At 42.3% G+C, this 24,463-nt stretch overlaps 1 protein-coding gene across 6 annotated transcripts in view; it reads right to left on the bottom strand.

The window, feature by feature from the left end:
- Window positions 1-24,463, bottom strand: part of MECOM (MDS1 and EVI1 complex locus) — an 857,842-nt gene that overhangs the window by 276,167 nt on the left and 557,212 nt on the right. For 2 of the 6 annotated variants that reach the window (XM_077290596.1, XM_077290598.1), the window contains exon 1: window positions 5,044-5,533. The exons of the other annotated variants lie outside the window; for them this stretch is intronic. The gene's annotated coding sequence lies outside the window, so the exon portion shown is untranslated. Of the gene's footprint in view, window positions 1-5,043; window positions 5,534-24,463 lie in introns of those variants that run through there. 6 annotated transcript variants of the gene reach the window in all.

The raw sequence follows: 24,463 nt of genomic DNA, 5'->3' as shown, positions 1-24,463 counted from the left end.
ATAGAGTATAATGTAACCCCCCACAGAGTATAATGTAACCTCCCCATAGAATATAATGCAGCCCCCCATATAGTATAATGTAGCCCCCTCATAGAGTATGATGCAATTACCCCTCATAGAATATAAATATAATACAGCCCCCCATAGAATATAATGTAGCCCTGAACAGAATATAATACAGCCCACCTCCCCATAGAATATAATGTAGCCCCATCAAAGAGTATGATGCAATCATCCCTCATAATATCTAATAAAGTCCCCCACAGAATATAATGCAGCCCCCTATAGTATATAACACAGCCTCCTCCATAGAATATAATATATAATGTACCCCCAAATATATAACACAGCCACATAGTATATAACACAGCCTCCCCCATAGAATAGAATATACCCCCATAGTATATTGCACAGCCCACATAGTAGTATATAGCACAGCCCACATAGTAGTATATAGCACAGCCACATAGTATATAGCACAGCCCAAACAGTAGTATATAGCACAGCCCACACAGTAGTATATAGCACAGCCCACACAGTAGTATAAAGAACAGCCCACACAGTAGAATATACAGCTCAGCCCACACAGTAGTATACAGCACAGCCCACACAGTAGTATACAGCACTGCCCACACAGTAGTATACAGCATTGCCCACACAGTAGTATACAGCACAGCCCACACAGTAGTATACAGCACAGCCCACACAGTAGTATACAGCACTGCCCACAGAGTAGTATACAGCACTGCCCACACAGTAGTATACAGCACAGCCCACACAGTAGTATACAGCACTGCCCACACAGTAGTATACAGCACTGCCCACACAGTAGTATACAGCACAAACCACATCCCCCTCCCTCTCTTCCTCTCCCCTCCTCTCCCCTCCCGAGAATAGCCCCACAGTCCAGTAAAAAAAACAAAAAACAAAAGCTCCTCACCTCTCCTCATGCCCCCGCTGCTCCCTGCTTCCGCCGCACTGCTTGGCACACAGTGAGTGTGCGATGACGCACACCCGCAGTGTCAGAGGCAGAGCGGGGAATGATGGGAGAGGGAGCATCAGGTGACACTCTCTCCTCCATCATTGCTTTGAACTGTACCGGCAGATGCTGGTATAGTTCAATGCAGTGGGGGAGTCGGTGCTGGCAGCAGGCAGGCCCCCCTGCCTCACAGGGGCCCCATAGCGGCTGTGTGACTTGCCACTAGCTGGGGGCCCTGGGGAAGCGGGGGCCCCAGGTAGCTGCCTGGTCTGCCTGCCCCGAATGCCAGCCCTGCCCTCTCCACAAACACATTTCTGATGGGGGAGAATATTTGAAGTTTGCAGGTTTTCTGTGCTTAATTGACCAAGCGTTCGTTAAATCTACTAACTACCAATATTCTTGTAGTTCTATTTTTCACTATTCATTCATTTCTGAATGCATCGTGTAGCTCTATTGGTTTAGCAATTTATATTCCAGGTTTAGCAGTCTTTTATTTCACATGGAAAAGTTTACCACCACACTAATATGATCAGATATTTATTAGTGAAAGTAGACAGATGGAACTTTAGGACACCAGGACAAAAAAAAACACAACAACTTATAATTTATGTGGCACAAACTATTCCATCTGGCAGTCGCCGTTTGGCTGCCAAGACATTTTCCTATATAAAAGTATTCCTTTATTGAAAGAATGGAACATTCTTGTTAATGTATTCTTTCTTAGTATCTGTTACATAGATAGCAACCAAACAGTGTCTCGGAAGGGAAAATTCTCACTCACAATGAAAATAATGCATATAAGTGTCAAATGTATGATTTCATTACAGCTAAATCTAAAGCAAAATGAGAGCAAAATTTACAAAAATTTGAAATAACAAAAATATAAGGGATCTGACATTTGTATATATGATTGCACCGATGTTACATGTAACTGAATAGTCTGATGAAAAAATAGTAAAAAGTTTTACATTAAACTGATATTGTGAGATTTGTTCACTGAAAGTCAATGAAGACCATTGAACCCTTGGGGGTCCTAATAAGCGAGACTCTTTGTCCCATATTTTCTGTTATCAAAACCATATCTGTGATCAGAGCTGCTGAAGAATTTGGAAGGGAAATGAAGGTCTGCTGACCTAGAATCCACTCCCGTGGGTCAGTGCATACTGGGTGGGGAACATGCTATAACGCAGACAATTTTCAGCCTGACTGCCTTTACTTTCTCTGGCAGGCTGTACAGAACAAACTGACAAAACAAAGGACACAAAATTAATGACCCATACATTCTGTCAATTGACTTGGTAGCATTGGCCAGTTCACCCTTAATATTTTTCACTTGGAGATTGTAGCCTAAGGATATCGGTTAAGGTTCACTTGCAGATTCTTTAAAAGTCATCACTTGGCTTTTATTAATTCGTGAACTGCAACTGCATGTGGGTAGCAGAACACAATGTATTCCATCTCCTTCACTAATTACTTAGCTGTTACTGATACATTAAAAAAAGCATAAAAATAAATAGTTAAAGCTGTTTTATACACTGAACCATAAACAATACAGCAATTTATACAGACAGTCAGTAGTGTTATGTATCAGTCATCGGCTACTTTCTACCATGTTTATACGTATTTGCTGGCTAAATCTACTCCACAAGAGTAAAAATATATATATTTATAATAAAGGTCAATTGTAGATGTATTCTGCTGCATGTCCTACAGTGGAATGGGCTTTTTTGGGAACAGTTGAGTATACATTTGTTATTGGAACTGTATCCTCAAAGAATGACATCAAGAGGCGCTATTTTGGAATATAAAAAAAAGATATAATACAATTAAAATGGAGCTATAAAGGTCCTTTTCCACTGTTATTAATCAGAAAAATGTTTGTTCCTTTTACCATCCCAATTATTTCTAATGAGAAAATTAATGTGATTGAGCTCTGATTGGATACCTACACAATTAATTAGAGCTTGCTACCAGAAGTTTATCTTTCTGTGAAATAGCACCCAAAGGCTGTGTTAATAATTTGAGGGTGTCCTAAACTTTATAGATTTAATACTGCATTATTTTATGCCAAAGTACCGTAATAGAAAAAGTGTCAATTCAGCTCACCACTTATGTGTTAGAGATAAATATCCCATGAGACTTCCACGGTAGACGGTCTGTGGTCTGGGTGTTGTGCATCGATGATGCACTGGTCTGGCTTCTGTATCAAATACCTTTCAATGGATCAAAAAGGGATGTTCTCCAGCACTAAAGGAAAGTAGTTAAAACTTAGCCCTTAGTCATACAGGTTAAAAAATTAGGAGAGTGTGCATACATTAGAAAAGAAAACTCATAATGCTTACGTATTTTGGGTAGAAAAACCCCTAATCATAGCTAAGATTAAAGGGACATTGTAGTAAGCAAAACTGTGCTTAAGCACTAATGGTCAGGTAATGCTACCTACCTAACTTGTACCCGGCATCATTCTTTGCTGGCACAGAGCAGTCTCAGACCGTTCCTGCTGGTGATTCAGTTGTGGCTGTTTTTCCACACTGCTCTGTTGACAAGGCAGAACCACCAACATCATTCTGATTGACAGATGGATCTCTCCTGCCTTAATGGGGGTGCAGACTGTCAATCAGAAACAGAAAAGAAGCAGTTGCTCTGTTGACGTAAGGTTAGTTGCGGCAGCTGAACCGCTGGCAGGAGCGGTCTGTGAGAGTTCTGTGATGGTGAACAATGGCACTGGGTATAACAGGCAGGTAGGTAGGCACATTTTATGTTTATGTTTTTTTACAAAGTCCCAGATATCCCCTTTATGGTTTTTTCTACCCAAAACAAGTAAGCATTATGGGTTTTCTTCTTTAATATGTGCACATTGTCCCAACTTTTTGTTTTATATGATTAAAGGCTAAGTTTTAACTACTTCCCTTTGGTGCTGGAGAACATCCGCTTTTGGACCATTGAGAGCTGCATTATATTGCCATGATTATCCAAAATTGCAAAAAAAATTAAATGTGGCAGCAATGTGGGAATGCATTCTTAGTGGAACACATTGAGCATTATATTTTGTGCCTTCTTCCTGCAATCAGGTACGCAGATGCAACATAGCAGAGGATGAGGACACAGTTGTAACTTACCCAAGAAATATTTGTTAGTTTAACACAAGTATAAGAGTTGCCTACGGCACAATAACAAAGGTAACTCAGACTGTGGAAGGGCTGTACACTAGAATACAGCAATTCGGCCATACAGAATATCAACACTGGTTATAGGATGTTTCACCCCCAGCAGTTCGCCCCCAGCAGTTCACCCCCAGCAGTTCGGCCCCAGCAGTTCACCCCGGGTACATTTCGCCCCCGCACATTTCGTCCCCAGCATTTGACCCCCAGGATGATACTTACCTGTCGCAGCTGCAGCTCCTTGGGTCACGGAGGGCAGTCTAGAGGTTCCCCGTGACGTCAGATGGATGGAGACAGTTGATTTAACATGTCATGTCACAAAAGTGCAGCACTCTGTACACTACTTTTATGACATTTGGATTGATGACAGACAGGAATTCATGAACCACCAGGACAAACGGAGGCAAACTGCGGGGGGCAAAATGTACCCGGGGGCTAACTGCTGGGGGTGAAACATCCAAATCCCATCAACACTATTCTAATAACACATTATTGTTCTATTACAAACAAATATTATCATCAGGGATATTTTTGCACTAATATCGTAACCTGAGGTGCACCACCGTCACTATTGGCCCAATACCACCATCTCTTTGTCACTCTCTAGGCAATACAAGCCATAGTACAGGCCCTAATAGAGACCTATGATAACACTCCATTAGGCCCTAAGTCCTTTATCAATGAGTCATTTTGCACACTCATTACGTTGGGCGCCTTCATCCCCTGAAGCAAGGCCCGGGACCCCTTTATGCAATACATCTACCCTGGAAGTCACATCTAACATGAACGTCGCTCTTCAATGGCATGGTCATCTCTCTCAGCTCTGGCTCTGCTCCCTCAGCTAGGATCTCTAAGCTATGGTCTCTCATCTCTGATTCCGGATACCTAGCTCTGGTCACTCACCCCTCATTCTGGTTACTTGATTCTTCACTCGGGTCTGGTCACTCAACTCTTCACTCTGGTCTGGTCGCTCTCTTTTTCACTTGGAGCTGGTCATTAGACTTTTCACTCGGGTGTGGTCACTCGACTCTTCACTCAGGGCTGCAACCTTGCGGCACCACACGTCCATCCTGCTACAGTTTCAAATGCAGACTCCTCCTCTTCGCTGCCCTGCTGGGCCTTTTATAAATATTAACTGCTCCACAACTGATACCTGATCTGGTGTCTCCTCCAATCTCTTCCCCTCATGAATCAGGCGCTTGTTATTCAGTTCCTGCTAATGCAATCCTTTCCACTTTTTTTGTCCTCCAATTTTTGGCCAGTAGATGGACATCCTGTTATACATTAACTGTGGAAATCTTATGTCCATCTCCTTACATTCCAGTTACTTATGATTTTCAATTCTAAGCCATGTAAATAATCTGTATTTAATAAATGAAAGTCTACCTTATGTATCACTCAGGAGAGGTAACTACCCTTTAATCAACTGTCAAACCCTTTAACAAAGCCTTCTAACAAGACCAAGGATAAATGCCAAGCCAGAAACCCATCTACAGACAAAAGTCCTGAAACAGTCTGTCTACAGATGAGTTTCTGGCATTGCATTTAATCCTGATCATGTTGCAAGGCTAATTAAGAGAATTGAGATTGAATTATAGGGTAGCTACGTCTCCGAGTTGGTAGTTGCAGAATAATTTTATTTGCTTTGAAAAACAGCTACTTTGCATTCTTTTCTCCCATGAAGCATTGCCTGTTAAACTCCATTCTCAAATGGTCTTTTAAGGAGAACCAGTACTTCCCCAATGTTGTCTCAAGGGAGTCACACTCAGCCAAGCAGAAGCTGCTCAACACTGATGAGAGGCAAATACCCTGAAACATGTTGTCTGTAGATGTGTTTCCAGATTGTCATTTATGTCTTATTATGGTGCATGGCTTATTAAAGGGTCACTCAATAATTTAAAGGTTAGATACCTCTCCTAGGCGATACTTCTAACATGAATTATAAAAGGCAGTGATTTATTTTTAATCTTGGTAACCTTCTACAAATACTCTCAAAGATCTTAAAACTATTGACTGCTTCTCCTTTCATAAATGATCATGTTTTTGTATAAGTCAACATCCGCTTACAGATCACTTTGCTCTTTTATGACTAATTATAGTTTGAGGCAATTAGTTTGGTAAATTTGAATTTATTTCTACAAAAAAGTACCTTTTTCCACCTATACCTCATATTTGAAAATGAGGTTGTTGGAATATAGGAAAGCTCCTTAAAGGCTTTGAAGTGTGTATTTAAAGGGGTGATTTCTAGTTTAAAATGTATCCCTTATCCATGAAATAGGGGATAATGTTACACTCGCTGGGGTTCTGATCGGTGTTGCCCCTATCGATCCTCAACGAAGAGGAGTATCGCTCCATTCCTTCTTAACAGAAGTGCCAGAGATTGCCAAGCACAGCACTTGGCTGCTCTTCAGCACTGCAATTAGAATAAATGGAGCAGCAATACACATAATCGATCCCCACTCCATTCAGCCAGGGCTCATCGAGATCAGTGGAGACCCCAGCTGTTGGACTTGCAGTGATTAGAAAGTTATCCACTATCCCATGGATAACGGATAACATTTAAACTTGAGAACACCTCTTTAAAGAATAGTTTATAGTGTTTATTTAAAGACAATGTATCATCAGAAAATTAAATTACCTACAGATTAAATTGTTTTTTTCTATCCCAATCTGCCTATTTTAGGACCATACTTCCTGTTTAAAGTAGACTGTTCAGACATCTCACTATTATTATTATTATACATTTTTATAGCGCCATTTATTCCAAGGCGCTTTACATGTGAACTGGGCAAATATAGACAAGTACAATAAACATGAGTAAAACAAGGCACACACAAGTACAGGAGGAGAGAGGACCCTGCCCACGAGGGCTCACAGTCTACAGGGGATGGGTAAGGATACCCTAGGAGAGGGTAGAGCTGATCATGCGGCAGTTCAGTAGACTGGGGATCGCTGCAAGTTGTAGGCTTGTCGGAAGAGGTGGGTCTTCAGGTTCCTTTTGAAGGTTTCTGTGGTAGGCAAGAGCCTGATGTGTTGGGGTAGAAAGTTCCAGAGAATAGGGGAAGCACGGGAGAAGTCTTGGATGTGGTTGTGGGAGGAAGAGATGAGAGTGGAGTAGAGAAGGAGATCATGAGACGATCGAAGGTTGCGTGTAGGTAGGTACCGGGAGACCATGTCACAGATGTATGGTGGAGTCAGGTTGTGAATGCTTTGTATGTCATTGTTAGTGTTTTGAACTGTAGCCTCTGGGCAATAGGAAGCCAGTGAAGGGCCTGGCAGAGAGGAGAGGCTGGGGAGTAATGGGGAGACAGGTGGATTAGTCGGGCAGAAGAGTTTAGGATGGATTGGAGTGGTGCCAGAGTGCTAGAGGGAAGGCCAGAGAGTAGGAAGTTGCAGTAGTCAAGGCGGGAGATGATAAGGGCATGTACTAGTGTTTTTGTGGTTTCATGATCAAGGAATGCACGGATCCAGGAAATGTTTTTGAGTTGGAATCGGCAAGAGGAGGCAAGGGCTTGGATATGTGGCTCGAAAATGAGGGTAAAGTCAAGGACCACCCCGAGGCACCGAGCGTGTGGGACCGGGGAAAGTGAGCAGCCATTGACATTGATGGATAGGTCAGGTGGAGGTGGGGGAAAGATGATGAATTCTGTTTTGTCCATGTTCAGTTTTAGAAAACGAGCAGAAAAGAAGGATGAAATAGCAGACAGACATTGTGGGATTTTGGTCAGTAAGGAAGTGAGGTCGGGTCCAGATCTGCGTGTCATCAGCGTAGATATGATATTGTAAACCGTGGGATTCTATGAGCTGTCCCAGGCCAAAGGTATAGATGGAGAAGAGTAGGGGTCCTAGAACTGAGCCTTGGGGAACACCGACAGACAGGGGGCGAGATGTGGAGGTGGTGTGGGAGAGGGAGACACTGAATGTCCGGTCTGTTAGATATGATGAGATCCAGGATAGGGCCAAGTCTGTGATGCCAAGAGATGAGAGAATCTGTAACAGGAGGGAGTGGTCCACAGTGTTGAAGGCAGAAGACAGGTCCAGGAGGAGGAGGACAGTGTAGTGTCGCTTGCTCTTGTCGGTTAGTAGGTCATTGGTCACTTTAGTTAGGGCAGTTTCAGTTGAGTGATGTGGTCGGAAGCCAGATTGTAACCGGTCAAAGAGGGAGCAGGAGGAGAGGTGGGAGGACAGTTCAAGATGGACATGCTGTTCAAGTAGTTTTGAGGCATAAGGGAGAAGGGATATGGGGCGATAGCTGGACAGAGAGGATGGCTAGAGGGAGGGTTTTTTGAGGATAGGTGTGATTGATGCGTGTTTGAAGGATGAGGGGAAGACACCGTTTGTAAGTGAGAGATTGAAGAGTTGTGTTAGGGTTGGGATGAAGACTTTTGCGAGGTTAGGGATGAGGTGGGATGGGAGCGGGTCAAGCGTGCAAGTGGTGAGATGTGATCTTGAAAGAAGGATGGAGAGCTGATCGTCTGTTATGGTGGAGAAGCTGGCTTTGGAACAGGGCTGAGAAGTCAAGAGGAGGGGCATTGGGGGCTGCGGGCCAAAGCTTTGTCTGATGTTATCGATCTTCTGCTTAAAGAAAGAGGCAAATTCTTCAGCAGAAATGAGAAGGGAAGGAGGAGATGCTGGGGGACGGAGTAGAGAATTGAAAGTGTTGAAGAGCAGTTTTGGGTTGTGAGTCATGGAGGATATGAGAGATGAGAAGTAAGTTTGTTTTGCGGCAGTGAGCATGGACTTGAAGTTGTCGAGGGACTGCTTGTATGCAGTGAAGTGCTCAGCAGAATGAGATCTCTTCCATATCCATTCAGCGACCCTGGAAGCCCGTCTCAGTTCTTTGGTCAGGCTGGTTAGCCAGGGCTGCCTGTTGATTCTACGAGTTTTGCTATGCATGAGCGGGGTGGCCGAATTGAGTGTTGCTGCTATTGTGGTGTTATAAAAAGTGGCAGCAGCATCTGTGTCATGGAAGGAAGCTATGTCTGTAAGAGGGAGAAGGGACTCAGAGTGTAGATTGAGGTGTTTGAGGTTTCTGCAATTGTGAGCGAGTTTGTGGAGTGGAGGTTGTGCACAAGGAGGGGAGAGGGAAGAAAATGTCAGTAGGTTGTGGTCAGACAGGGGGAGGGGTGAGTTAGTGAGATTAGTAAGGGAACAGAGGCGGGTGAAAATGAGGTCCAATGTGTGGCCATCTTTATGGGTGGCTGCGGATGACCATTGAGTGAGACCAAAGGAGGCAGTGAGCAATAAAAGTTTAGAGGCGGCTGAGTAGAGTAAAAAGTAATACTTCTATATAGAGCTCTTAAACAGAATCCATCATGCACAATAGGTGACTTCATAGCTACCTCTGTTCTCCTCCCTTCACAATGACATTTTACATTCGCACATTGGTTGCTTAAATACAAACTATAGCCATTTTACTCCTGCTAATGTATGTTAGGGCTAGCGGAATGCACCGAGTAAATATAGATGTTTATTATTGGTGTTTTCGCAGCCCGGGGTCTACTGTGCAGGAGGAACCTGCTGCTAGTGAATGGTGGCACTATTTGGCGGTATAGGCTAGCACTGTTACTTCACAGAGTAGCCATGAAAGGAAAGCACTGCGCCCTGTTAGACTCACAGGAGAACAAGCTAACTGCCGAACTGATAGCTGTCAGTGGTCATGCAAACACACAATCTCCTCACCGGAGGTGCCGGTATTCTAGGGGCTTATTTCAGCCGGGTCCCTGAATACAATCACACAATCTCCTCACCGGAAGTGCCAGTATTCTAGGGGCTTATTTCAGCCGGGTACATACACACATAACTACACTGGCGCAAAGCACATAATTTAGATTGATACTAGCGCATGACCATGCAGTCATGCGAACCTTTTATAGCTGCAGCAAGTATAGGACCTTCCCAGAAGGACCAATGGGAGGCTGCCACGGAAGTTGAGCACCTTCAGGACCTTCCTGGAGGACCAATGGGATTTGCTGCAGTATCTAAGCATGTGACCCTTGATCTCCAATGAAAGAGCTTACCCTGGGCATGCTCAGAAGGGGAAAAGTAGGACTTAGTCCCAAAAACCTCTGCTCACCGCTGCCCAGTACTGGCTACAATGGCAGAAGCAGGAAAAGCAGCAGTAACCCTTTGCACAGAGTCAGACTGAGTGAGACGCTGGTACTGACATCTCCGCTGAGCAGGCTCCACTGTGGCAGGAGAAGAATGGGAGACCGCAGCGGAGATGGCCCTGTCCAATGTATATTTGGATTTTCTGAAAGAACTGAAACTATGAGTTGATCTAATAGCCACAGTGAAAATTGCACATTTTCTTTTTTAACACATTTTGTGCTATGAAACTTAAAAATACAAAAAACATCAAAAATTAAAAACGCGCATGTAACATAAAAATCTGAAAAATACCGACAGTAGCAAATGTGATGAATTTTTAAATATAATTATGTTTCTTCCTATCTTCCTAAACTGAAGTGATTATGTGTCATGCGTGAACAAATGACCAATACAGCCAATTAATGTCCTCACTTGTGATGCTTGTGTACATGGCGTAACTTCACTAAGGGCAATTTTTGCCTTTAGTGGTTCCCTGAATGAACAGCACCTCATCAATTCAGAATGAATAAATATAGGGCAACAAATACCACTATTGGTGACAAGATGAAGTAGTAGGGGATGTAAAAAAAATGCTGTTTGTAATAGCATTTGATGCTGTAAATCTATAAGAGGGTGTGCCGTGAAGAATGAGGTTCCTCAGTGTTGTGCAGTACTTGTGGCCAGAGGTTACCACCTACTGTCCAGACTGAACCCAGCTGAACCGAGAGATGGGGGAAGTGTTTGAGGAAAAATGGATCAAAAGAGAGCATTGGGTCAGGTGACACCTGTGGCCCAGTTACCCGTTATTAGAAGCCGGAGAGATAAATTGGGAAGTCAGATGGTGCCAACAAGTGAAACTAGTGGGACATATGCGAAGAGAGATGCCACCGCTGAGTCACCAGGACACACTTGGAGAATAAGAGAGGCGTGATAACGTGAACCAGTGAGCGAGATTTGGATGACAACAGTCAAGGCCTGAGATGCAGTTTCCCCAGTCCAGACCAAAAGCCCAACACTTATCCATCACTGCCTGATAGTGGACCGTCACAGGTCAAGCCCGAAGACTGAGTGTGGGCCACAATCCAGAAGTGGACATCCGCTGTGCTGATCTGTAGGCAGTGTGAACTGGGCTGGAATTTCCGGCACTGATGTACAGTACAGGGTTTGGTCAATGGCTGTGTGGCAGATGGAAAAGGGTCAAGCCAGTGTGAGGAGGGCGAAGAGAGCATTACTTGACTTTGTCAGGACTTGCGGCCTAGCAGGAAATACCGGTGACCCCCATTAGCGCTACTTAGGTGGAAACATGCTGAAGAGACATTCTTGTGTCACCTTATAGTTATGAGTACCAACCTAGGGAGTTATCACACATGGGACATTAGGGCATCACTCCTATTGAGAAATAGTTGGGCAGCACAGTGACTCAGTGTTTAGCTCTGCAACCTTGTAGCACTGGAGTCCTGGCTTCAAATTCAACCAAGGACAATGTCTGCAAGGAGTTTGTATGTTCTCCCCGTGTTTGCGTGGGTTCCCTTTGGGTTTAGGTTTCCTCCCACACTCTAAAGACATACTGATAGGGAATTTGGATTATGAGCCCCAACGTGAACAGTGCCTATAATGTCTGTAAAGCTCTGAGAAATTAATGGAGCTATATAAGGGAGTAAAACAAATACATAGGAGAGAGAATCCATACTGCAACTGATAAAATGAGTTTATTGTCATTTTTGCTATTATATTACGTAATACCCTGTATTTGAATAATTGATTCCTTGCACAGTTAACCCTTTCATTCCTGTGTTAAGAGAATAGTTTAATTGGTTACTTCCACCATGTCTTTGTCTGCGTGTTGCATCCTAGTAACCTGTTTACAGGGGAACTTTTTAAAAATCTCAGACAACACCTTTAAGCTAAAAAAAATCTATAAATAGTCACAATAGTTCCAACAAAACAATAGTAGAATTGTATATATGAAGCTTTGTCACATATCTTACCAGAGAAATATGTTTCTTTTTTCACTAAAGAGCCGTTCTTCTTCTCCACCCCCACCTCCTGACATCCAGTTTGAAAAAGAGCTCAAACCTCTTTTGGTCAACGCAAAATCGACTGCTAGCAATGTGAGGTGTCAAGTTATATAATCTTTTACACTCTAGAGAGGGGAGCACTTAGCGCAGTGAAGACCAGGATGATATAAAGCAGTAGGAGAAACAGATTTGGCTGCAACTTATAGCAAATTTATTTAACTCAAGAGATGGATTCACATCCACACCTCTCAGTACGGCTGTATAATACCCTTCATGCTGTTGCTGTTTCTGTCTATGTGCAACATGGGGAAAGAAATGCAGAAATCCCTCATGTCTGTGTATTGTGTATGGGAGATATTATAGCAGCTCATCTCTATCAACTAGCATACAGAGAATTGAAAATTAGAGACTGAGCCTGCAGAGGAGAAAATGCAGAATGTAAGTCAAGTCATGTAGTGGTAAGATATAGTGCTATTCCTCATGAACAAGTACATGATGGGATATTCTAAGAGGTACAAAAATGACAGATACATGTTAAATGCACATTACCTATATTGGTGAACATTACAGTTCCAATTCATGAAGGGGTGATGATGATCATACAATTCTTGATGAAGGGGCATGTTGGAGTCAGAGGCACCTAAATCATTAAGAGGTGCATGCCCCTTATTGAATCAGGTGTATCTTAAAGTATCAAGTGTCTCAGTGCACCAGAGACTGGAGTAAGATTTGTGGCTTAAAGGGAACCTGTCACCCCCCCAGTCGTTTCACACTAAAAGAGCCACCTTGTGCAGCAGTAATGCTGTATTCTGACAAGGTGGCTCTTTTAGTTCTGGTGCTGTAACTTGAGAAATAATCAGTTTTATAATTTGTCTGCAATACCTGCTCGTCAGTCAAGTGGGCCGGCGTTTCCCCCCTGCTTCAGACAGCACACAGCTGTCACTCACATCTTCTTGGCGCCGCCTCCTCCTCACCGCTGTTTTCAAAAGTAGCCGGCACCTGCGCTCTTATCCCCTGCCTGGTGCAGGCGCAGTGAGTGCTGCCCGTCTTTCCTCATATGCAGTCCAGCTGACTGCGCCTGTGCGGCCGCCCTGCCTGTGAATCCCAGCCCCGCAATGTGAATAAATCATAAATCACTGCGGGGCTGGGATTCACAGGCAGGGCGGCCGCGCAGGCGCAGTCAGCTGGACTGCATATGAGGAAAGACGGGCAGCACTCACTGCGCCTGCACCAGGCAGGGGATAAGAGCGCAGGTGCCGGCTACTTTTGAAAACAGCGGTGAGGAGGAGGCGGCGCCAAGAAGATGTGAGTGACAGCTGTGTGCTGTCTGAAGCAGGGGGGAAACGCCGGCCCACTTGACTGAGGAGCAGGTATTGCAGACAAATTATAAAACTGATTATTTCTCAAGTTATAGCACCCAGAACTAAAAGAGCCACCTTGTCAGAATGCAGCATTACTGCAGCACAAGGTGGCTCTTTTAGTTTGAAATGACTGGGGGGGTGACAGGTTCCCTTTAAGGTGCACCAAATGTCATCATGAATGGAACAAGCACGTATTGCCATGTCCCGTCCCATACCCATTCAGCTCAATTTCGCCCAATTTAGCGGAGCCAAGCACAACTGCAACAATTCATCAAAATTTGCAACATTTTTGTGCAAGCGTTCGAGCCCCTAAAAAATGTAACTTTTATAAATGTCTTATTCCAGATTTCTGGGGTAAACACTTTGATAAATTGGACCTAAGTATTTAATCCTATAATTAAATGATGTATTCTTTTTTTATTTTAGTAATAATTAACAAATCTAAACATTCAGCTTGGTAAATAAAGTGCAATTTCTAGAATGATTCTAGATAGATCAATAAATAGATATACAGATGGATAGAATCAGCTAATCTCAAGTCAAACATAAACAACTTAAAACAAATGCCAATGAAACATATCCCTCTGTTTCCAATAGAAAAATGTCTTTAGATGTGTGAGTCCATTTAGAAGGGAGGAAAAAAAATCTAAACTTGACCCCTGACATTTTGAGATGTTTGTATTATCTTTCAATAATCATGAATAGCAGGCTTTTCTTAACACTCATGAATTGTAAATGAACAACAGTCCTTTATAATGACACTCGCTTCAATGTCATACCTCTACAACATACACAAATTACTGAAATTAAACCACAGACACTCAAAACTGCACCTTAGGCAAGAGACATCGCAAGGAGAATTGACTTATGTTGTGACTAGTCGCATGTGTTTCTCATGAAACTAAACAATCAATATATAGAATAATTGTCCTTTAGCTACATACACACGGAGACACACAACACACATAGATAGATAGATAGATAGATAGATAGATAGATAGATAGATAGATAGATAGATAGATAGATAGATAGATAGCTCTCGCGTGTGTTGTACACATTGTTCAAAGTTTCACTGATTTATGGTTATTTTTATTTGCAAAATCAAGACAATTCTTTCAAGTAGCGGATCAGATTACTGACCTGCAGGGATGTCATCCTAAATTTCCTGGATTGGACCATGCAATTATAAACATAGAGAAGCCTATTTATGTGACTTTTAATTCTAAGCAAAGACATAACTTTTATGCGGTCTAATGTGACTTAAAGAAAGTATATACTGCAATAAGAAAAAATATGTACTGCAATAAGAATAAAATATATATTGCAATAAGAGGCACCCCTAAGCAATTATTATTTTATTTAAGAAAATATATAGTAAGCCGTTGGCATTAGAGTGTGCCTGTCAGTTAAGGCAAGTGTTCAGAATAAGCTGTTGTATCTGTTCATGAAAAATAATATAATTTCTGAGCATTACATGCCTTGTATTTTGCATTTTTTACACTAGTTTTCCCATCTACAGGCTTGATGTATCATTTTCAGTTGTTTCTGAGCTAGTGGGTGGAAACTTGATATAATGATATCTTTCATACACAGTACACAGAGAGAGATGGATTATTGAACTTCGCTATCTATAGCAGGAAGATAGAAGCAGTAGCAGCATGGGGGCATAATACAGAATTACAGAGCTGTGTAGCTGTGAATCCAGCACTGAAGTAATATAAATTAGCTTCAAGCTGCAGCACAATATGCCTCTGTCAGCACCATCTCTCACTGTGCTGAGGTCTCCTGATGCACTCTTCACCACCCCTTTTCCATGGCGTTTAATAAGCTCTAATCTGATACCTCCTTAGTGGGCTGCTTTGACCAAGACAGGTTTGAAGGCTTGAGCTGTTTGTGAGAGAGAATAAGAAACAAATTTATCTGATAATATATATTACAAAGTTTCTTATGCTCATACTATTGATTGCTACAGAGTTTGTTGAAATGATAATAACTATGTAGTGTATTTATGTCTAAATACAATGTATATGAGGACTCTTACTGTCTCCAAGTTCCCAAGTGTCTGGTACTTCCAGAAGATGCACATTTAACCAAATTTTTAAGCGTAGGTCAGGGAAGAGAGATATTGACATTCTATGTGCATGACAATCTTTAGACATAAAAAAAAGAATAAAGATACTATGTAACAAAAATGAATAAAAGATTATATGTTTCAATTGGAATAATTTGTATGTTGTTCTAAAGCATAAGTTTTTCAATTAATATTCTCAATTATGTAAAGTAATTTACCTGTGACTGCACCTTTGGTTAGGATCTTAAAAGGAAATTATACATCCTGTTAGTATATTATTTTAATCTTAGATATATCACATAGTTCTGTATTTAATATTTTTTTACTAGTATTGATTAATTTCTTAAATTGAACTTAGAGTCTAAATTCTGTTTCCTAGACATTCACCTTCAAGTGCAAAGTACGTGGCAAACCTGGTATCCAAGGAATATAATGCATATGTTACAAAAAAAAATCAGATTACACAGAAAACACTAATGCCATCTTATAGACACATCTACATTACTAACCTCTGGGCTTGATGCCATCTGACAGTACAAAGGTGAAATCAACCCCCCAATTATCACCCCACTTGCCACCGCATCAGGGCAAGTGGGAAGAGTGAAGCTAAGTGCCAGATTTGGTGTATCTCAAGAATGCACCATTTCTGAGGTGGCTGAGAGCTGATATTTTTAATTTGGGAGGGGGCCAATATCCATGGCCCCTTCATAGGATATTAATATCATCCTATCATCCAGCAGCTGTCTGCCTAGCCTTTGCTGGTCATTAACTATAGGAGGACCACACCTCATTTTTTGGGGGACCCCATTTTAATAGCCAGGAAAGGCTATGTACACAGATGTGTGCTGATTGTTACCGCTGCTGCGCCGCCGCTCTGCTGCCGGGTCCAGGCGCGTCGGCTCCTTCTCCACTGCTGCACTCCCTGTTGCCGCTGCTGTGCGCTACAGCCACTCTGCTTCTGGGTCTGGGCGAACAGGTCTCTCCTCCTCTGCAGCGGCGCGCTCCCGACGCCCTGCTTCCGGGTCCAGGCACATCAGTCTCTCTTCACTTCCGGTGCCTTGCTCTCCCGGAGGGATTCGGTGTCTGCGCAGGTGCTCTGGATTCTCCAGAGGGCGCAGGCACATCTATTCCACTTCTCCTTCCTGGGGTCCCAAGGTCAGTGATTCCAGCAGCCAATCCCAGTGTTGCCTTTGCTATAAGAGGCAGTCTGTCCTGCATCTAGGTGCCTGATTGCCTTAGCCTTGCTATAGCATCTGGCCTCACTTCCCTGTGCTTGCCTGGCACTCTGTGCCATCCGATTCATTGCCTGGCTATGCTTAGTCCATTTTTTCTGCTGTAGTTCCCTGAACCCCTTCCCAGCTTCTGTTTCATTTTTTCCTTCCTAGTTTCTAACTCCATCTTTCGTTTCCTCCACATCTTCCCTCCATTCCGATATCCCTGCTCTCCGCTCAGTCCTCCGTCTTCCCGGGTTCCCCATTTGGAACCGTCTTCCAGATCCTTCTGTCTCTTCTTCCTTCTTTGAGCCGTCCCTCTTGGTACTTCCACCGTGGGTAAGTGACCTCTGGGCCTGCTCCTGACGGTCCCTGTATAGAGGTCGGTACTGCTAGGCCCGCTCGCCCAGGGGTAGGTCTTTCCACGGTCCAGAGGGTCCACTCTCGTTCCTCTTCTCCGAACATTACACTGATATTAATCACCTGGGAACCTTAATGAATATTGTCTCTTTCCCAGAATATTAACATCAGCCCCCAACTGTCAGCTTTCCCTCTGCTGATTATGAAAATTATTGGGGACCCCACTTGTTTTTTCAATTACTTTTTTCATTGTGAACAAGAACAGTTAGGTCACCTGAGTTCATAGTAGCTGTTTCTCCAGCATTCGGCACTCCGGCATTCAACAGTCCGATAATGGCGCTAACATGGCTTGAAATCAGGTAACTAATTAAAAAACAGCATGGGACACCTCTATTCTTGATAACCAGCCTTGCTAATGCTGACAGCTGAGAGTTGCAGCCTGGCTGGCTATCAAAAATACAGGGAAACCCACGTCCATTTTTATTCTAAATTATTTATTCATAGCCCAATTAATGGGTCAATTGATGCTACTTTTCCTGGTGTCTGCCCCTAATTTTAGCTGTTTTGGCAGCTTTATGAACCCCCTGAAGGTGTTGCCTATGCAATTAGTTTTGCCTCCCATTGAAATCAATAGGGTTTGGGTATGTTGGTTGAACCATTCGGCAAAAATGTTTGGCGAACATCGGGACGTTCACCAATCTAAACCAAACCGAACCTTGAAAGTTTTGCTTATCGCTAGTCATAAGACAGCAAGGTTATATCCTACTTGAGGTAACAACATTTTCATGTGACCTCTTCTTCTCTAATTAAAGGTTTGCTACAATGAAATCAGTTTTATCTCCATTTCTGCTTCACTAATATTTAACTAATCTAAACACTTAGAGAAATGTTATCTTGAATGCTACTTCTATAAATGCACTACCTTTGTCTTCCTTTGACTTTTAAGATATCTTATTCCTACTAATACCTCTGAAAAGATTGTTTGAAAAGCATTCATAAAGTGCTTGAGCAAACATGTGAAGGGCGTTCTTCAGTATTTCTTTATGATTGGCCTTACAACGCTACTATCTTTTTGTACTTCTTCTAATGAGAAAACAAACACATCTTTGTCATGGGCAGCTGTGTTTTCCTTTAAGGAGCGTACCAAAGAAATGTGGAAAAATAAGATTATGCATTAGCACAAGACAGGACTGCAAATATATAGATATACAAGAGCTGCAACCACGTTTCTAAAAGCTTAAAGGTTAATGATGTAACCGACTTTCCTCAACAGATTTATGTATAATCAAAGTCTATCCAAAGACTGAGCCAATTTTAGAACATTACCTACAACAAAAACATCAATAGTGAACATATATCCTCGGCTGCTAGCTAAGCACCTATTTGTTTTGCATTACTCAATGCAGTTTTCAGACTTATGTTGACTTTGAAAAATATTGCATTTCTATTCATGTTATTAACACTCTAGCCACAAGCGTAACTTGAACTTTGTTTCCCTACCACTAGTGGCATAATTACAGTGGCTTACGAAAGTATTCACCCAAACCCCCTTGGATTTTAACCTATTTTTAATAAATTACAACCTATGTTTAAATATTTTTGTAATCCGCTTTGAATGTGATGCATCAGCACTAAGTATTCTAAGTTGATGAATTGAAGTGAGAAAAATATAGGCATAAATTAAATTAATGGTATAAAATAACTAAAAATTGGCATGGGCATATGTAATTACCCCTTTTGGGATGAAGCCCTTAAAAATTTCTGGTGCAAGCAATTACCTTCATAAGTCACATGCTTAGTGAAAAAAAATCCACTTGTGTGTAATCTAAATGTCACATGGTCGGTCAGTATATAAAAACCATTTCTTTAAGGCAACAGAGACTGCAATACTATTAGGCAAGAGGCACCATTAGCCAAAAAACACCATGAAGAATAAGGAGATCTCCAAACAATTCCTAATCTCTGATGATCCCTCAAAAAACCATTAAATCCACTATAATCAAATGGAAAGAACATGGTACCACAGCAAACTGTCTAGAGAGGGCCACCCAGAAAAACTCTCAGCCCACGTAATGAGGGCATTAATCAGAGTGGCAGCATAGAGACCAAAGATAACCATGAAGGAGTTGCAAAGTATCCAGGCAGAGACTGGAGTATCTGTCCACATGATCACAATAAGCCATACACTCCATAGAGGTGGCAGAAAAAAAGGCTCATTTTGAGTTTGCCAAAAGACTTGTGAGAGACTCCCCATATGCAAGGAAGAAGGTGCTGTGTGTTATGATCCTAGTGGCAAGGATCACAAATCTGACTAGCTAAGAAACTGAACCGACGACTAGCTCTGGGGAAGTGGTAACTGAATTGACCGCAACCTGATCCTATCCGCAAACAACTATAAGTAGCCGTGGAACGTTACCTGGAAATCCTAGACGTCTCGTCACGGCCTGAGAAACTGACTATTCCTAGAGAGAAAGTAAGTCCTCACTTGCCTCAGAGAAATGACCCCCAAAGATATAGAAAAGCCCCCCACAAATATTAATGGTGAGTTAAGGGGAAAGCACATATGCAGAGATGAAATAGATTTAGCAAATGAGGCCCACTAACACTAGATAGCAGAAAATAGGAAGAGAACTGTGCGGTCAATGAAAAACCCTATTCAAAATATTGCTCGAGAACCAACTAACGGTGCGGGGGAAGCAACTCCATACCCCAGAGCTTACCAGCAGCAAGAAATCACATATTAGCAAGCTGGACTAAACTCATCATAAACAGAAATCATATTGCAGACAGATGAGCAAAAAATAATCAAACAGAACTTAGCTTCTCAAGAAGAGACAGAAAACCAAGATAGTCAGGAGTAATCAGAATAGCACTGAATACATCGACAGCCGGCAACAAGTGGAGGTGAAGCAGAGCTAAATAGGAACCTCCCTAGAGAATAACGAGGCAGCTGATCCAGCCACAGACCCGCAAGATAACAAACAAAGCCACCAGGGGGAGCCCAAAAATAAAACTCACGCAATACCACCTGTGACCACAAGAGGGAGCCCGAAAACAGAGTTCACAACAGCTGTGGTCAGGTAAGACAAACATTTAACCTTTTGGCCACCAAGGTAAACGCTATGTCTGGTGCCAAACCAACACAGTACATCACCCGAAGAATATCATCCATACAGTGAAACATGTTGGTGGCTGCATCAGGCTGTGGGGATGTTTTTTGGCAGTAGGAACAGGAAAATGGTTGAGCAAAATCCATTTTGGCCTGTCAGTGATATGAGACTTGGATGGAGGTTCACCTTCCAACAAGACAATGACCCAAAGCAGACTGCTAAAGCAACATTCTAGTGGTTTAGGTGGAAACATGTAAATGCTTTGGAATGGCCTAGTCAAAACACAGACCTTAATCCATTTGAGAATGTGTAGTCAGCCATGAAGATTGCTGTTCACCAGAAGAAATCATCTAACTTGAAGGAGCTGGTGCAGTTTTGCCTGGATGGAATGGGCAAAAATCCCAGTGGCACGATGTGAAAAGCTCATAGAGACTTATTCAAAGTGACTTGCAGCTGCAATTGCCCTAAAAGGAGACTCTACAAAGTACTGACTTTAGGGATGTGAATAGTTATGTGCACTGAAGTTTTTTCAGTTATTTTATCCTATTTGATCTTTGCTTCACAATTAAAAGAAAAACAAATTTTCACAGTTGTAGTCATGTTCTTTACTTGAACTGATGCAAATACTAAACAAATGTGAAATTCCTGGTTTTGAGTTAGCAAAACATCAAAAATGCCAATTGAGGGTGAATAATTTCACAAGTCACTGTATGTTCCTATGGGCACAGGATGAAAAATTGGACCTGGACCCCCACTAACATTTTGGTCAGATATATGGTCCCCCATAGTGTTCTTTATCTTATAAAGACATAAGGGCTCGCTGCTTCTCCACCCCCATTAAAAAAGGAGTAGTCCTACAGTTACCAAATAACAAATATCACCATATTGTTGCTGAACAAGTCTTTCATACCAAAACTAGTATACCAATAATAAACCACATAAAGATGATAAATACACTACACAATGACCATATATTATCACCTCATAGTCACTGAGTATAACCACCATCTTGTTACTGAATAAAATGTAGCAACACCTACACTAACGAGCAAAAGGGTAACAATATTTTGAACTTTTGACTTTCAGGCTCCATACCTCACCATCCACTACTGTTTGGAACGTGAGACTGTCAGCATTTTACAGACAATCATCTTGGCTATCTCATACATAAATTTGACTGGAAACTATTTAGCATATGATTCTTTAGAATTATAATTATATATATGCACATGTGGAAAAATTTAATTATAGAACGCAAGTATATGTAGACATAAGATGCTTATAATGTGTTAGGTCATGTTTTTAGGGGTACATTAACTCCTTTCTGACATTGGACGTACTATCTCGTCGAGGTGGGGTTTGCCCGTATGACCACTGACGGGATAGTACGTCCAGCGCGATCGGCGGCGCTCACGGGGGGAGCGCGGCTGATCGCGGCCGGGTGTCAGCTGACTATCGCAGCTGACATCCAGCACTATGTGCCAGGAGCGGTCACAGACCGCCCCCGGCACATTAACCCCCGGCAGACCGCGATCAAACATGATCGCGGTGTGCCGGCGGTATAGGGAAGCATCGTGCAGTGAGGGGGCTCCCTGGGTGCTTCCCTGAGACCCCCGGAGCAACGCGATGTGATCGCATTGCTGCGAGGGTCTCTTACCTCCTCGCTGCAGGTGCCCGGATCCATGATGGCCGCGGCATCCGGGTCCTGCAGGGAGGGAGGTGGCTTACCAAGTGCCTGCTCAGAGCAGGCGCTTGGTAAGCCTGCAGTGCTGTAAGTCAGATCGGTGATCTGACAGAGTGCTGTGCAAACTGTCAGATCAGCGATCTGTGATGTCCCCCCCTGGGACAAAGTAAAAAAGTAAAAAAAAAAATTTCCACATGTGTAAAAAAAAAAATAATAATTCCTAAATAAAGAAAAAAATATATATATTATTCCCATAAATACATTTCTTTATCTAAATAAAAAAAACAAAACAATAAAAGTACACATATTTAGTATTGCCACGTCCGTAATGACCCCACCTATAAAACTATATCACTAGTTAACCCCTTCAGTGAACACCGTAGGGAAAAAAAAAAACGAGGCAAAAAACAACGCTTTATTATCATAACGCCGAACAAAAAGTGGAATAACACGCGATCAAAAAGACGGATATAAATAACCATGGTACCACTGAAAATGCCATCTTGTCCCGCAAAAAAAAAGAGCCACCACACAGCATTATCAAAGAAAAGTTATAGTCCTCAGAATAAAGCGATGCCAAAATAATTATTTATTCTATAAAATAGTTTTTATCGTATAAAAGCGCCAAAGCATAAAAAAATGATATAAATAAGGTATCACTTTAATCGTACTGACCCTAAGAATAAAACTGCTTTATCAATTTTACCAAATGTGGAACGGTATAAACGCCTCCCCCAAAAGAAATTCATGAATAGCTGTTTTTTTGTCATTCTGCCTCACAAAAATCGGAATAAAAAGCGATCAAAAACTGTCACGTGTCTGAAAATGTTACCAATAAAAACGTCAACTCGTCCCACAAAAAACAAGACCTCACATGACTCTGTGGACCAAAATATGGAAAAATTATAGGTCTCAAAAATGGAGATGCAAAAACTTTTTTGCCATAGAAAGCGTCTTTTAGTGTGTGACGGCTGCCGATCATAAAAATCCGCTACAAAAATGCTATAAAAGTAAATCAAACCCCCCTTCATCACCCCCTTAGTTAGGGAAAAATAATAAAATTAAAAAAATGTATTTATTTCCATTTTCCCATTAGGGTTAGGGTTAGGGCTAGGGTTAGGGCTAGGGTTAGGGTTAGGATTAGGGCTAGGGTTAAGGTTAGGGTTAGGGTTAGGGCTAGGGTTAGGGTTGGGGCTAAAGTTAGGGTTAGGGTTGGGGCTAAAGTTAGGGTTAGGGTTGGGGCTAAAGTTAGGGTTAGGGTTTGGATTACATTTACAGTTGGGATTAGGGTTGGGATTAGAGTTAGGGGTGTGTCAGGGTTAGGGGTGTGGTTAGGGTTACCATTGGGATTAGTGTTAGGGGTGTGTTTGGATTAGGGTTTCAGTTAGAATTGGGGAGTTTCCACTGTTTAGGCACATCAGGGGCTCTCCAAACGCGACATGGCGTCCGATCTCAATTCCAGCCAATTCTGCATTGAAAAAGTAAAACAGTGCTCCTTCCCTTCCGAGCTTACCCGTGCGCACAAACGGGGGTTTACCCCAACATATGGGGCATCAGCGTACTCGGGACAAATTGGACAACAACGTTTGGGGTCCAAGTTCTCTTGTTACCCTTGGGAAAATTTAAATTTGGGGGGCTAAAAATCATTTTTGTGGGAAAAAAAAGGATTTTTTATTTTCACGGCTCTGCGTTATAAACTGTAGTAAAAACACTTGGGGGTTCAAAGTTCTCACAACACATCTAGATAAGTTCCTTGGGAGGTCTAGTTTCCAATATGGGGTCACTTGTGGGGGGTTTCTACTGTTTGGGTACATCAGGGGCTCTGCAAATGCAATGTGACACCTGCAAACCAATCCATTCCAAATGGCGCTCCTTCCCTCCCGAGCTCTGCCATGCGCCCAAACAGTAGTTCCCCCCCACATATGGGGTATCAGCGTACTCAACACAAATTGGACAACAACATTTGGGGTCCAATTTATCCTGTTACCCTTGTGAAAATATAAAACTGGGGGCTAAAAAATCATTTTTGTGAAAAAAAAATAATTTTTATTTTCACGGCTCTGCGTTATAAACTGTAGTGAAACACTTGGGGGATCAAAGCTCTCAAAACACATCTAGATAAGTTCCTTAGGGGGTCTACTTTCCAAAATGGTGTCACTTGCGGGGGGTTTCAATGTTTAGGCACATCAGGGGCTCTCCAAACACAACATAGCGTCCCATCTTAATTCCAGTCAATTTTGCATTGAAAAGTCAAATGGCGCTCCTTCCCTTCCGAGCTCTGCTATGCACCCAAAAGTGGTTTACCCCCACATATGGGGTATCTGCGTACTCAGGACAAATTGCACAACAACTTTTAGGGTCCAATTTCTTCTCTTACCCTTGGGAAAATAAAAAATTGGGCGTGAAAAGATAATTTT

Source organism: Ranitomeya variabilis, chromosome 2 (assembly GCF_051348905.1).
Source record: "Ranitomeya variabilis isolate aRanVar5 chromosome 2, aRanVar5.hap1, whole genome shotgun sequence".
Classification (NCBI taxonomy): Eukaryota; Metazoa; Chordata; class Amphibia; order Anura; family Dendrobatidae; genus Ranitomeya; species Ranitomeya variabilis.
Note: the sequence above shows the minus strand (reverse complement) of the source record. Positions and strands in the feature narration are given on the sequence as shown.